This window comes from Pteronotus mesoamericanus, unplaced genomic scaffold (genome assembly GCF_021234165.1).
Source record: "Pteronotus mesoamericanus isolate MK-2021 breed Mesoamerican mustached bat unplaced genomic scaffold, CSHL_Meso_final contig_164, whole genome shotgun sequence".
NCBI lineage: Eukaryota > Metazoa > Chordata > Mammalia > Chiroptera > Mormoopidae > Pteronotus > Pteronotus mesoamericanus.
This window is the reverse complement of record NW_026555065.1, coordinates 4,161,625-4,177,437: the sequence shown is the minus strand read 5'-3', so window position 1 is coordinate 4,177,437 and position 15,813 is coordinate 4,161,625.

Sequence of the window (15,813 nt, the reverse complement as noted above, 5' to 3'; positions counted from 1 at the left end):
TGATGATGATGATTATTTTTTTTTTACCGGCAGGACAAGGGAAGCCTTCCCAGAGAAGGTGACATTTGAGCTGGGTCCTAAACAATGAGCAGGATTTAGCTATCTTGGGGGCAGGGAGAGGGGAGAAGGAAGGGCATGTGACCAGAAGGGATATAGCATGGGCAAAGGCATGGAGGTGTGACCGTGCATCGTTTGTTTGGGGGTGTCAGGTGACTCAAGGTAACGGCGCAGCAGGGGCGGTGGCCGCACTAGGGGAGAGCCTTATAGGCCAGGCCAAGGGATTTGGGCTCTTCAGGCCGCAGAGCTGTGCAGGCCCTAGGCATCCTCCCGGAAGTGTGGTCACGCAAAGAGAGGGGAGGGGAGCCCGCAGTGGGAGGAAGGACGGGGTGGCCTGTCAAGCCCAGAGGAAACGAGGTAGGTTTCCGGCCCTGGAACATGAGCTTAGGCAGTGACCTCCTCACAGGCCCAGCCTCCCTTAGAGGGTTAGGTCTGGCTACCCTGAGTTCCACAGGGCCCCTGCCCTCTACCTTCCTCTGAGCACCTCCTCTTTGCCAGCCTTTGCACACAGTATTCCCTTTAATCCTTGCAGCCACCTGGAATTTGAGTTTTATCACCCCATTTCGTGGGGGAGAAAACTGAATTCTAGAGAAGGTAAGGGACCTGCCCAGGTCACAGCAGTCCCTCTGGGTGACCTCATGGGATCCCCACCATCATCTTTCAACACAAGAGCCCTCTCTGAGCCCTGCTTTTAGGTAGGGGACCAATAACCTCCTTCCTTCAGAGTAAAGAGCCTCAGGCCAAATCCGACTGCAACTTGTCTGCCTCCCAGGCACCCTTGGCAGAGATTCAGATGTAAATCTGGAGAGCCCCATAGAGATCATTTTGCCCACATATTGCAGAGAGGGAAACTGAGGCCCAGAAAGAAAGAGACTTGCTTGGGGTCCCACAAATGGTCCTAGAGGTGATTGGCCAGACTCTTTTGAACCAGAGTCTCTTACTGGGGCTCTAGCCCAGCTGAGAAGTCCAGCGATGAGGGACAAGTGGATTAGAGGGCAAGGCCTTGGGGGAATCTGACTTGTGGGACACTGGCTGGCTTGGGGCTTTGGGGGGATCAGAGCCAAAGCGCACTCAGCTCCTTCATCTTACTCAGAGCACTTCAGACAATTCAGGAAAAGATGCCCCCTGTCAGGATACTTGCCTGCCACCTGCCTGAAAAATGAGCCCAAAACTATTGCAAATAGATGCAAATTTTGGTGGCATCATTGTGACTGCCTCCCCTAGAGTCGTGCAGTACACAATCGGCACAACTGTGAGTGGCCACTCAGCCCCGAAAATGAAACGAGGCCTTGAGCAACTCTCCCCACCTCTTTCCCTCACCCGCTTCCCACAGAGCCAGGGACCGGGCTGCTGTTTTCCACCAGAGTGGGAGAGGAAAGGAAGGACAAAGACAGGGGAAGAGGAAGGAGGGTGTGGATGGCAGCAGAGGGAAAGGGTAGGACTCATTTCTGCTGTCAGAAACTGAAACCAAAAGTCCCGGCAGGAGTCAACGCGGAAGGCAGGTCTGCGGCAAAACGCTAAGGCTACAAGGCTGTGCTGAGGGAGCTAGCTGGCACACTCAGGTGCAACCTTGGTGCAGCCGAGACTGGGCCTTGCCTTTCATGCTGACAAGAAGTGTGCAAAGCAAGAGACTCTTTTCTGTTCTCTGGGGATTCAAGAGGGCCTCTGCAGATATGGCAGTGCCCAGTACTGGGGCTAGGATTATTGCTGGAACGGGGCGGGGTGCTCATTCAAGCCACAGAATCACCTGATGGCCCAAGAGAGGGGTGACCTGAGCCTGGGCTGGTGTTAGTGTCTGTGTGAACATGCACACAACCACAAAATGAGGCGGTCAGCATCTGTGTGCCTGGCATAGTGGAGACCCCAACTTCCCCAAGTTGAGCTCAGGACATGGAAGTAACTTGGGTTTTTGTGGTCCATCGGGCTGTGAGAGGTCATTTAGGTGCCATAATGTTGGATCCTTTGGGGGCTATTGATTCTTTATTCCAACAATGGGGCAGAATGTTTGAAATTCTGTCTTTAAAAATTGAGATTGAGCCCTGATCAACGTGGCTCAGTGGGTTGGGCGTCATCCAAACTCGCAAACCAAAGAGTTGCCAGTTTGATTCCCAGTCAAGGCACATGCCTAGGTTGTGGGCCAGGTCCCCCTGGATGGGGGCATGTGAGAGGCAACCGATCTATGTTTCTCTCTCTCTCTCACATTGATGTTTCTCTCTTTCTCTTTCTCCCTCCCTTCCCCTCTCTCTGCAAATAAATACATAAAATCTTTTAAAAAAATAAAAATTCAGATGGTGCAGTTACCATTTCTTGTGTGAGTCAGTGAGCCAGTTGTGTACCAGAAGCCCAGGCATCCCCCTCCTCCGCCCTCCATGGAGTTTCCTGGCTCCTCTGTGCAGGGAGGCATGCCCAGCTCCATGGCTGCCTCCCTAGAGGCTGAGACTGTGTTTAATTCATCTTTTTATCTCCCATAATGACAAGAGCCTTCCTCCCCTTGGGGGTTCTAAAAGTGTAAGCTTCTGGCTTCTTCATTTGTGGGCTGACACCTGTCCTGTGCTGGCCTCACAGAGGGAGGGAAGAAGGGTTAGGGCACGGGGCAGGGGCGGGGAGCAGGGAGGACTTGCTTCATCATTTTCCAGCTCTGTGATCTTGGACGAGTTCCATTCCTCGCTGAACCTCAGTTTCTCCATCTGGAAATGGGAGTGATTTAAATAGCCGACTTTTATTGAGCGTGTACTATGGGTCAGGCCTGTGTTAAGTGTATTGCATGCAGTAAGTTATTCAGATAGTACTCACAAGGGTCTCCAGTGTGCCAGGACCACCACGCGATCAGATGAGGAAACGGAGGCTTGGAGAAGTTAGATGACTACCCAAGATCACAAGCAGCTGAGTGGCAGAGTTTGTAACCCAGGACCCACTCTTATAACCAGCCTTCTGTACTGATGGACCCCAGCAGACCTGTGGAAAGCTCAGCACGAATCTGGCTCGGGGAACGTGCTCTATGGTGGTGCTGTTCTCAGTGGAGGCCAGGCCTGGCTGGCCCAGAAGGCACCGCAGCCTGAATTCAGGGACTGGGGCAGTGGGAGTCGGGCCACGTGACCGTATGGGATGCTGTAGGAGGAGGCCCCCCAAACTGGGATTCTAAAAGTCCACATCCAGTGTGTGTGTGTGTTGTGGGGGTAGGGTGGGCAGATACTGCTGAGTGCCAGGAGGAAGGGGGTTGGGCCACCTTTGAGCAGGCCCCACAGAGGGCAGGAGCCTGAGAGAAAGCCAGCTGAGCGAATGGTAGAAGAGGAAGCAGGTTACATGCAGGTCTGGCTAACCCACAGAACCCAGGCTAAAAAAAGCATCTGGGGGTGCCCCAGAAAGCAGGTCAACAGTCTTTACACTGGGGCTGCCTCTGGGGATCTGGCTTAGCTTCCCTTCTCAGCACCCCAAAGCTGAATCTGCTCCTGACGCTGGCCCAGGGAATGGCAAGTAGATGGTTCCAAGCAGAGGGGCTGCGACATGCTTGGCAGAGGCTGGCAGACTTCTAGGCCTGCTAGAGAAGACAGGGTTCTGCATTGTACAGCCCAGAGACTATACACACACACACACACACACACACACACACACACACCCAAAGGGACAGTATATGAGGGCAGGATGGGGAGATGCGGAGAAGCCACTGCAAGCCTAGTAGTCCTGCTAAACCTAATAAGCCAGACTGCTTGGAGCACCCTTGCCTCCATTCTCTCACACTCCACATCCAATCCTAGCAAACCCTACTGCTTCATTCATTCCCCAGGCCAGCTGGTGGGCCACCACCGTCTCCCATCTAGGACACCGCAGTAGCCCCCTCACTGGCCCCCTTGTTCCTTCCTCCCTTTCTTTTCTTTTTCTTTTCTTTTTCTTTCTTTCTTTCTTTCTTTCTTTCTTTCTTTCTTTCTTTCTTTCTTTCTTTCTTTTCTTTCTTTCTAGATTTTATTTATTTATTTTTAGAGAGAGGGGAAGAGAGGGAGAAAGAGAGGGAGAGAAACATCAATGTGTGGGTTGCCTCTCGCACACTCCCTGCTGGGGACCTGGCCTGCGAATTGAACTGGCAACCCTTTGGTTCTCAGGCTGGCACTCCGTCCACTGAATCACACCAGCCAGGGCTCTTTCCTTTTTAAAGATTTTATTTATTTATCTTTAGAGAGAGGGGAAGGGAGGGAGAAAGAGAGGAAGAGAAAAATCAATGTGAGAGAGAGAAACATTAACCAGTTGCCTCGCGTATGCGTCCGGAGGGGGGGACCGAACCTGCAACCCAGGCATGTACCTGACCAGGAATCTAACCAGCAACCTTTCGTTTTGTGGGACGACACTCAACCAACTGAATCACACTGGTCAGGGCATGGCCTCCCTGTTTCCACTGTTGGCCCCCATGGTCTGCTCTCCACACAGCAGCCAGAGCAATTGCATTAAAGATTAAGTCAGTACTCAGACGGAAGCCTTTCAGTGGCTCCTACTTCACTCAGAGCAAAAGCTGTGCCCACACCTCTCAGCACCGCCCTCTTTGATAACAGTTCCTACTCCTCTCCCTGTCCTCCCTTCTCTTCTGACCTTCTTGCTTCCGATAGGTCAGGCCTGACCTCCCATCCCCAGGCCTTTGCACTGGTGGTTCCCTCTGCCCAGAACACTACTCTTCGGATATTTGAAGGGCCCAATAGTCAGCCTGCTTAGCTGTCACTGTATTTCTCAGCATTGCAGCAGAATACAGCACTCAGGGGCATTCGAGGACTCTTTGCAAAGGTATGGATGGGATGTAAGGAAACCCCAAAGGACAGTGCAGTGTCTGCCCAGGAGCCAGGGAACCTCTGCTACGCCAGGCCTGAGGGGGAGGAAAAGAAGTGACTGCTGGAACCAGGAAGGAGAGAATTGTGGGAAAGCCTGCCTGACAGGAACAGGGACAACCAGAGAGGGAGCCAGGGACAGAAACACCTCTCTCTCACCTCTGGGCTTTCCTGAACAGGTTCCAACTTGGTGGCCCAGGCTGGAGGGTCAATGGAAGTCCCCCTACCATTAGCCACTCCTACCCCTAATACCCAAGCCCTCTTTCTTTGCCCATTTTCTCCCCATGGCACTTATTGCCTAACCTATTTACCTATTTACTGTGGTTATTTTTATTGTCTGTAAGGTTCAGAAGACAAGAATTTTAGTTCCTTTCATTCTCTACTGTATCCCAAGAACACTGACTGGAACATAGCAGACACTCAGTAAGTAATTCGTGAGTAAATGAGCACCCGCTCAGTCTCCCTGGGCACCTCTGGTCCCCCGCCTGGGGAAGGCGTGGGTGCACGCTGCTGTCTGGGGCTCCAGGATTGGGCAGAAGCCAGCAGAGCCTGGCTGGGGAGGGAAGGAAAGCCTGTGCCCAGAACAGCCCCCCAGACCTGTGGCTTCTGGAGCAGATCCCTGCCTTTCCCTGAGGCTGTGATGTTGAGACCAGTAGGATTATCCTTGGCAAAGGTTTTACTGCTTTTGGTCTTGTGAACAAGGCGCTGCTCTGTGAAATCTCCTACCTCATGAATCAGCTCTTTGAGGGCACGTCTGGCCCCTCTGCTGGGCCTCCAAGGAATGTTTCCTTCCAGGAGGCCTGAACTCACCCTGCGGTGGAGGTCCAGGACATGCAGGCCGGGGGCTGCCTTCTAGGCCTCCCTTCGCCAGGCCATGAGTTCCCAGGGACAGGGCTGTGTGGGGCCTGCCTGATCAGAGGGCTGCTCTTGCTGGGCTCTTGGGCTCCCTCCCCCACAGGTGCCCAGGGTGCGGGGCCTTTCCGGAGATGGTACTGCCACCTCTCAATAAGCTTCAATAGCCTACAAAAGAGAAGATTCAAAACAAGGTGATGTCCAGCCCAGCCCACCAATTGTAAAGTTGTACATTTTCTCTAAGGGGTCTAACATCTGAAAGCTATTTCAATACCAACACCAACAGGATTGGGGAGGAGCCTCGAAAAATGACTTTAAGCTTCCTCTGGAAAAAGAAACATTTGAAACCAGCAGGAACATTCTGGAAAAGGAAAGGGACGTACGTGCCCTACAAAACCTAGAGGTCTTAAAGTAAAAGATGGGTAATGTGAGCACATAACACTAAAAATTTGAATGAAGAAAATTATCAAAAGCAAAGTTAAATGCCACACACTAGGAAAACTATTTATAACATACTGTCACATAAAGGGCTAATCTCCTTAATATACACATTTTAGAAATTAATATATAAAAAGGCAACAAAATTTTAAAAGGAGAAAAGACAATCACAAGGAAAGAAAATTTAAAAATGAATGGTAGCCTTGGCCGGTGTGGCTCAGTTGGTTGTAGTGTCAGCCTGCAAACAAAGGTCACAGATTCAATTTCCAGTCAAGGCACATACCTAGGTTGCCAGCGGGGGTGCGTACAGGAAGCAGCCAATTGATATTTCTCTCTCCCATTGATGTTTCTCTCCCCCTCGCTCTTCTTCCTTTCCCTCTCTCTATAATCAATAAGCCTGTCCTCAGGTGAGGATAAAAAATGAAATTTAAAAAAATGAACAGGAAAAATATGAAAAGATGCTTAACATCTCTCATAATTAAAGAAATACATAATAAAATAACAATAAAATACTATTTTCGACTGCCACATTGGTACCAATTAAAATGTTTTACAATGTACAGTGTTGGTGAGGACATGGGGGAAAAGCTCTTACATTGTTGGCGGGAATGTAAATTGGCCAATATTTAGGAAGACCATTTGGTACTAGCTATTGTAACAGACTAAAGGTGGCCAAACATCCTTTGACACTCCCAAAATAGAGAAGTGTGGTCTATGTTTCCTTCCCTTGAATTTGGGCTACTGAAGCTAACCTATGGAAATGGTTTGTGAGTTCTCTGATCAATAAAATACAGCAAAAGTGATAATGTCCTAGTTGCAAGCATGTATCCTTTAACTCGCCTAGCGGGTTCCACTTCTTACGTCTTGGAAGCCAACTGCTAGTTTACCTGAACTACAATTACCTGACATCCCCCTGCTGTAAGAAGTCCAAACCATGTGGGGAGTCCTGGAAGATATGACACCACTTGGAGAGAGAGGTCCCACAGCACTAGGGTCCAATCATGTGAGTGATGAAGCCAGCCTGGAAGAGAATCCGAAAAAAACCATCCAGCTGAGCCCTTGCTGAGTTCCTGACCCTCAAAATCAGGAGTAAAATAAAGTAGTGGTTTCAGGCACCGAGTGTTGGGGTAGTTTGTTATACAGCCATAAGCATTTGAAATAGCTATCCAAATTTAAGTTTACCCTTTAACCCTTTAATTGTACAGACTCTAAGAATCTAACCTACTTGTTTGCACAAGTATACAAAAACACCCAAAGACATTCACTGCAGCACTTGTTTGTGAGAGCACAAGACTGGAAACAATTTATCTGTCCATCATTAAGGGGATGGCTGAGTTAATTCTAATATATCTAATTAATGGTATATGAGCATACTGTACTTGCTGGAAGCCTGAGACAAGAAAAAGTCCTATTCGTGATTCTGTGAGCCTAGAGTGACATAACAGAGTAGGTAAGAGCATAAATTCTGGAACCATAGACTCTGGCTCTGCCATTTATGATCTGTGTGACTTTGGAAAAATTGTTTAGCTTTTCTCTATACCATAATTTCCTCATCTACAAAATAGGGATGATAATCATAGTACCTACCTCAGGTGGCTGTGGTGAGAAATATATGAGTTAAAACGACAAGCCTGGTATGTATTTTTGCTGTATGTGTTTCGGAGATGCAAAGAGCTTGAAATTTAAATTGGGTTAGACCAGACTTTTAATATTCTAAATGGATTATGTAGTAAGGGATCTGCCAGATTGACATCTGGGTGGGACAGGGAAGGGGACTTTGACTAATAAAGAATTGAGGCAGTGGTGGTGAATGTTTTTAAAGAAATGGACTCATACTGTACTTCCTGTTCTGCATCTTGCGTTATTTTGGAGATTCTTCCTACCTCAGCACTTACAGACCCACTCAGTTTTTTTTAACTGCTGCTCAGTGTTGCATTGTATGGCTGCACCTCAGTTTATTTCACCGTTGTCTCTTGATGGACTTGGATTGGTTCCAGTCTTTGCTATAGTTGGACACCTTGACTGGTATGGCTTGGGGGGTTAGGTGTCATCCCACAAGGTGAAAGTTTGCCAGTTCGATTCCCAGTCAGGGCACATGCCCAGGTTGCAGATTTGGTCCTGGTAGGGGTGTCTACTGAGAGGCAACTGATCAATGTTTCTCTCCCTCTCTCTAAAAAAGAAATATTTAAAAAAAAATACTGCAGCAAACATCTCTGCATATTCATGTTTGTCTTATCACTGCTATTATTTCTGTGGGCGTAGGTCCTTAGGAATGGAGTTGTTGAGCACAAAGTATATATACATTTTTAAAAAGTCTGATGTTTCCATATCTGGTCCCATTTTTCCTCCACAGCTTTTGTTTTCATAGTTTTGCTGTCTGCTTGCACATATTTATTTTTTTTAAAGATGAACTTGGTATCATTTGGCCAAGTATTATCAGGCCTGTTTTGAATGAATACAAGGATGAATTAGCCACCACATGTGTCCTGAAATGTTCACAGTCTGGCAGGGAGTGGAGGGGGATAGCAGTGTAGGAGTGGTGGTGGATGCAAAACAAATAGTTACCCCATTAAGGCCAGGACTGGGACCAAAGGCTGGACCGTGGGCTGTGGGAGCCCCAGGAAAGAGCAGCATTTTGTGCCTGGGACAATCAGGGAGGCGTCCACAGAAGAGGTTTCCTGCCTAGCCTTTGCAGTGGTTGCAGAGCATTTGTTAGAACACCTGCTCACGGAATTTCATCACAGCTCTTTGCACTAGGTAGTATTATTATCTCCACCTCCTTCCAGAGGAAGAAACAGAGGCCTGGAGGATGAAAGCCTTGCCTAGCTCCTGGGCCTCCCCCATCATCTCCCCCTCTGTCCACCCCCACCCCCTGCCACTCCTCAGCAGAACGACAGGTGATGGGCACTGCCTATGGACACTGCCTATGGCTGGGCGACCTTCTTCTTATAGAGGCTTAGAACCCCAACCCCATGTGCCCACGTGGACTGGCCCCTGCCCCTGCTTCGGGGCCTAGACCAGACAGAGCAGCTTCACTCTGTAACCCAGGAACACCTGGTCGTCCCACCCCTTCTCCAGGCAAAACCTCTCTCAGAAATTAGGCTTTAAGAAGTTCTTTCAGATTAAGCATTTGCCCTGTTCTGCAACTTCTAAAAAAATGTATATTACTTTAACAGGAACCCATAGTGCAGAGGTCCCCAACTTTTCTGGAACCACTGACCGGTTTTGTGGAAGGCGAGGTACACAAGGTGGAGCTCAGGTGAGCTTTGCTTGCATCCCAGAGGTTGGGGACTCCTGCCATAGTTAATTCCCAAACTTTCTATGTGAATAGGTATTCTCTTTTTTCCTCTGGTTTAGAAAGTCCTGAGGAGGTTAAACCCACAGTTACTTATATTTCCCCTGCAATTCTTCCTCCCTCACCCCACCCTCATGCGCCAAGTCCTTAGTCTGGCATTCGAGGACCTCCGCCTTTGGGGAAACCCTCAGAAAACAGAGCTGCAGGGAGCCCGATGGAGGGCCCGGCTGGGAGAGAGAGCGGGCAGGAACCCAGCTTCTCCGCCTCTTTCCTCACTTGCGAACCTAGCCAACTTCAGGTCATACTACAGCCTGTACCCCCCAGCCTCTTCCTCCTCTCTTCCCTCTGGCCTATGTCGCGGTCCTGACAGTGGTGGGGACAGGTTACGCGTGCGCACACCTGCGGAAATTACGGTATTTAGGGCAGCTCTTCGCCGGCTCTGGCTCCCCCGCGTGTCGATAACAGGAACTGCAGTAGGGCCAAACCCGCTCCGCCCACTCCCGGCAGAGTTCGGGGCGGGGGCGGGGGGCTCAGTTTGTAGGAGGTGGGGGTCCACTCTCTCGTCTGGCCCCTCTACACCGGGGAATCTGCTTGCTCTGTTTTTGAGGCTTTCCCCCAGGTCGCTTTCCTTCCCGGCGAGAGAGTCGCCCTCTGGAGTCGGGGTGCCCCAGCGGATAGCTCCGCCCTGGACGCAGCAGGGTGGATACCTTGGGGACCACTGAGTTCATTTTGGAGGGAGGCACACCTGGATTCCACTCCCAACTCTCACCTGCTTGCAGCATGTCCCTGGTCGAGTCGTTTACCTATCTAAGCTTCACTTGCTTCCTCTGTAAAATGGAGCATAGATTTACTGGCACTCGCCTCACAGGGTTGTCAAGGTGATTCTGTGGGATAGGCAGGTGGCAGGTGGAGAGCGGACGGACCACCACCATATGGGGCATTCACTATGCCGGGGACTGCCCTAGACATTTTGAAATGACCGTGTAAAAAAGTATCAGCCACAGGTGAAGAATGAGGGAAGAAATTGAGATTTAGTGATTTGCCCAGAGTCCTACAGTTAGAGAGTGGCAGAGCTGGGAATAGACCCAGGAAGACGTGGATGGGTACAACAAGTGCTGGGAAGTATTGGTGGGCATCTAAGGGTGTGCGTTTAGCGGGTGTCCAGAGGCCTGAAAATAATCCTGCCTTTCTTTGGGTTATTAATCATGCTGTCTTCCTCTGCTGGATTTTTCACTCTGTTTTAACATGATGCTTTCACTGGAAGGGACATGAAAGACCATCCAGGTTTATTTCTTTCAGAAAAGAGGGAGAGACTTGTCCAGGGTCACAGGCTGGGGGCTCAGAACTGGACTGGACATCAGTTTTAGTCTTGCTGTTCCCCCACCCCACTCCTACCCCTCCTTTTGGGCAAGCAGTTCTGCAGAGCGACCTTCCTTCCCACTAACAATCAAACTGCCCACTTGGTACAGGCACCTCTCCAGTGGCTGTCCACTGGCCACTACGAGCCCCACTTGACCAGAACCTTCTGCTGTCCCCACTCCTCCTGTCCCTCCTGCAGGCACACCAGGCCTCTGTCCCCTCACAGAGCAGATGCTTTAGGCAGAGAGACAAGTGCAGCCTCTGAATTCCAAGTGCTGGCACAGGACCAACAATATTTTACCACTGTGCGCATGTGTGTTTGTTTGTATGTTTTGTTTTGGGGGCAGCAAAGTGATGCTCAGAGACTGAGTTGCCTTTGCCAGCAATTTATTTAGCACAAGTTCGCCGTGGGAATTATAATTTCTTAAGAGCATACAGGATAATATCTCTTAACAAGCCAAATACAGAAATAACATACTACAAATGACAAATTGACCACAGCATTGTTCCAGGCAAGGGGGGATGAAGGAATAAAGTCCACCTTTAATATGAGGTGTAACTTTTTATACCAGTATGTAGACCAGCCAGAGCTGATTTCCAGCTGCCTGAGCTCAAGTCCTCTGTCGCTCGTACGTGTGGCTAGGGAACAAAGATGGCAGATTTGGTAGGTGAGCTGATCTCTTTCAGTGGGCAGTCTGCTAGGGTTCACCACCACTGTCTCTATAAGGAGTGTCTGGCCGACATGAATAAATGCCCCAAAGGTCTTTGGGAAGTTTTTAGGTTAATGAAGAGCCATCTTGCCCAAGCTAAAACTCAAATAGTCCTCACAAACTGTCAGTATTTATGATGGGGGACTAAAAATTTGAAAAATTTTAGTTTCAGGAAATAGTATAAGCCAAGTAGTAAATGCATGTGGAAAAGCTATTGTTTCAGGAGCTGCAGATGTGGCTCTGGGACCCCAGGAAACCGCAGTGATTGGTCTTTGTGCTCCTCCAGAGTCCAGAAGCAATCAAGGTGATAGTCAGCCATCGTGTGCCAGGGAGAGACAGGCGGCCGCCTGGGGTACAGCTAGGGCAACTGAAGACGACCGGCTGCCTGTGGCACAGCTGGAGATATCCGAACTATTGTGTTCCAGGGAGAGACGACCGCCTAGGGTGAGAATGCTGCAGTTTTTTTTTAAATCAAATTTTCCCTGAATTCAAAACCCCTCACTACACTTTGTTCTCTGTTATAAAAAAGCTGGCTTGCAAGGAAATGCAGGACAGTCCCTTAGGTACAAACCCGCCGTCCTCTCAGGTTGCCGGCCATTTGAATAAAGGGCACATAAAGACTCAACCCTTTCCTCTGCTTATTGGGTCTGGTAGGTGATAGGCAGCCTGAATGCTGGCTCTTCTGGTTGCATTTGTAGTGTAAATGTCCCCCTGCCATAGTTGCTTCTACACACTTTTTTATGGGAAAGCCCACAGGGGATCATTCGGTTGCTGGGCTGCTTATCAGTGACAACAGATGTCGGGTGATGACGCCCTGGCATGACTCCAGATTTATTTCAAAACAATTTTTTCTCTTTGCCATAAACAAGTGGATTAAGACAACTTCACATAAGTCATAAAAAAGTGGGTATGAAATCATTTTAAACCTATAGTAAAAAAATGCCCTCTATACAACAGTGTGTATATCTTTTTCCTTTTGTTAGAAAGGGGCTACCATAATACACGAGCAGCCAGTGATTCCCAGTGGCATCTTTGAATAGAAGAATGCTATCCATAGCCATTTTTTTTCTTGCCTGTGTTTAATTTTTTTTTTTTGGTAACCAACAAACATTACTTTATTTATAAGACAAGAAATAAAATTCGTTTTAAAATTCTATTAAGAAAAAGGTCAACAATCCTAAAGGAAAATGAGCTAGAGATAAAAAACAGATTGTTTTCAGAAAAAAATGAAAATGCTTCCTAAACATAGAAAAAGACAACTAACTTTGCTTGTAATGATAGACATGCAGGTTAAAATTACAGAGTTACCATTTCTTACCTATCAGATTGGCAAAAATCCAAGTTTGAGAGTGTGTTCTGCTGGGAAGTCTGGGAGGAACAGGCACTCTCATACACTGCTTGCTGATGGGAGTCCAAAATAGTACAGAACATGTGGGGGAGATTTGATAATAGCTAGAAAAATCATGTGTGCATTCACTCTTTGACCCAGAAATTCCCTCTGAGAATAGACCCTATAGCTCTGCATTGGTAAAAAAGAATTTACCAAATGATACATCCACCAGGCGACTCATTGTAAATTTATTCTAATGGCAAAAGACTGGAAGGAGGGCAAAAGTCCTTGGGCAGGAAGTAGGTATATAAGCCACACGATGGAGGACTCTGAGGCCACCACAAAAGGAGCAAGGGCGAGAGCAACAGACTACTATGGGGAGATCCTGGGTGGGCCGTTTGGTGAATAAAGACGGGCGAGTGTCCAGAATAGGCAAATCTGTAGAGACAGAAAGGAGCAGTGATTGCCTGGGGCCCTGCGAGGATGGGAGTCCGGTGGCAGTGGTGGTGAGGGAGGGAAAGCTAAAGGGTATGGGGCTTCTTTCTTGGGTGATGAGAATATTGCAAAATTTAGTGGTGATGATTGCACAACCCTTAATAATACTATAAACCGTAGAATGGTGCACTGAACGAGTGAATTGTGTGGTATGTGATATATCTCAACAAAGCTGTTACCAAAAAGGCAAGGTGAGAAAAATTGTGTATAGTATGCTACTATAGGAAAGAGAGAAAAAAATTTATGTTGTAGCATATATACATATATATGATTGAATTCAATAATGTAAGAATAAGCAACAACAACAACAAAAATATCATTTTGTCAGGATTCAGTCGGGGAGTAGAATTGCTTTGAATGCTGGGATGGGGACTTTTTTAAAATTTTTATTTGTTTATTTTTAGAGAGAGGGAGTGGGAGAGAGAAGGAGAGGGGGAGAAACAACAGTGTGTGGTTGCCCCCTACTGACCTGGCCCACAACCCAGGCATGTGCCCTGACTGGAAATCCAACCCGTTCAAAGGCCGGCACTCACTCCCCTGAACCACACCAGCCAGGGCAGGGGCTTTATTATAATTAGCTTTGCACAGTTGTAGACGGAGCTGGGGAAGACAGTGATGAGAAGGAGAGTTAGCAGATCGGAGGATCTGGCTAACCAGTCCCGCTGTTGAAATGGAACCATGGGAGCTATGGGTGGTCTACGGGAAGCTGTCTCCTCAGCGCAGAGAATGCCTCTGTGGCGGCCTGGGGCCACTGTTGGTCAGCTGGATATTTTATTCCTCTGCTGGGAATAAAACCTGGATATGGAGTGAAGGAGGAAGGAGCACAGTCTATGACAACTGACTGTCGCAACTTTCAGAGGCTTGACTTTAAAATATGTAATATTTTACATACTTAGAAAATTAACGTTAAAAATATCTAAAAAGCAAAATGAAACAAATACGGAGCAACCCCCTCAAACACAGCAAGGTCAGAGCTAGGAATAAAATCCAGGGGTAGCTGGACTCCTTGTGTTGCCTGGGGCACCTGTAACTTCAAACCTACGTGGTCAGGGGAATCAGCTCGGGGAATCATGTGCCATGGAGACTTGCCATCCACCTTCGTTCCCTCCTTCCTTCTCTCCCTATGATTTAATGGTAAACAAAGGTGCTTACAGAGAAGTGGGGGAAGTGGATAACAAGCAAGTAAGTAAACAAATAAACACTGTTGATGGAAGAAATGTCCAAGCGTGTAGAATTTTTTAAATTAGAGTTTAGTAGTTTATTTGAGCTAAACAGAGGATAAACTTGGAAGCATATAGCTCAGCAGACTGAGAAAAATGCTTCCCAGAATGACAGTTTGCATATTTTTTTAAAATGCACTTGGAATTAAGGAGGAAATAAGGAAGGTGGGGAGAAAGCAAGGCTGAGATTGTATTATAGGATAGTTAACAAGATCATGTACTCTCTTTAAGGTGGCTATACTTCCAAGGGGTCTGAAAAGAAGACATTTCAAAGATGTCTTAACCTAGACCAGCGATTTTCAACTTTTTCATCTCAAGACACACACAGAGTAATTACTAAAATTCTGTGGCACACCAGAAAAATTTATATTTTTTGCTGACCTGACAAAAAATAGGTATAATTTTGATTCATTCACATGGGATGGCTATTGTTTTGTTGGCTCTTGTCACTTTTTTATTTGACAATCTAAAGGAAAAGAGGTAAGTGCCCTGACTAAATAGTCAGGCATTGCATGTTTTTAAAATTCTTGTGGCTTACTGGTTGAAAATCACTGACCTAGACAATGGAATGGACAGGACTTGCTTGAGGCAAAGATAACCTTTTACTAGGGAAATGAAAGGCCTGAGGTGTGGCTATCCACCATGACCTGCCCAGTTAGGAATTTATAATCAGATAATCCCGTGAGGTCACTTTCAGTTAGATTTGTTACAGCGTCTTTTTCATCTACTATACTCCCATAGCATGTTCAAAAGTATTAAATTACTCGTCCATACAGCCTCTGAAGGAGATGATTTACTGTCTAGGGACCCCACAAGGCTCTTACGATGATGGAGGAGTTTCCAGTGGCAGAAGGTGTGAGCAGACAAAATTATTCTGTATTAAAAAAAAAAAAAGCTGAACAGAGGACTTTTAGGTGTTACACAGAGGGAGAAAGAGTTTGGTTAGAGGGAGAAGAGAGGCAGAGGAGACTTGCGAGGAGAGATGCAGGCTCTGTGGGGATGACAGGACCTTTGGGGAAAGACATGTGGAAATACGGTGATGAGGAAGCTTTATTGCATCTGTATTTTCTCGAATTCCTTGCCAGTGTAAAAACAATGACCTGCGTTTATTTTCAAGGCTTTGGAACTAGACTAGTGTTTCCTTTGACTGTGAAATGACAGGACAATGGGTTCTGAGCGGGGCCGGTGAACCCAGTGTTATTTTTATGTCACAGAATTACATATGTGACTGAGCTTTGAAAGAAAAGGC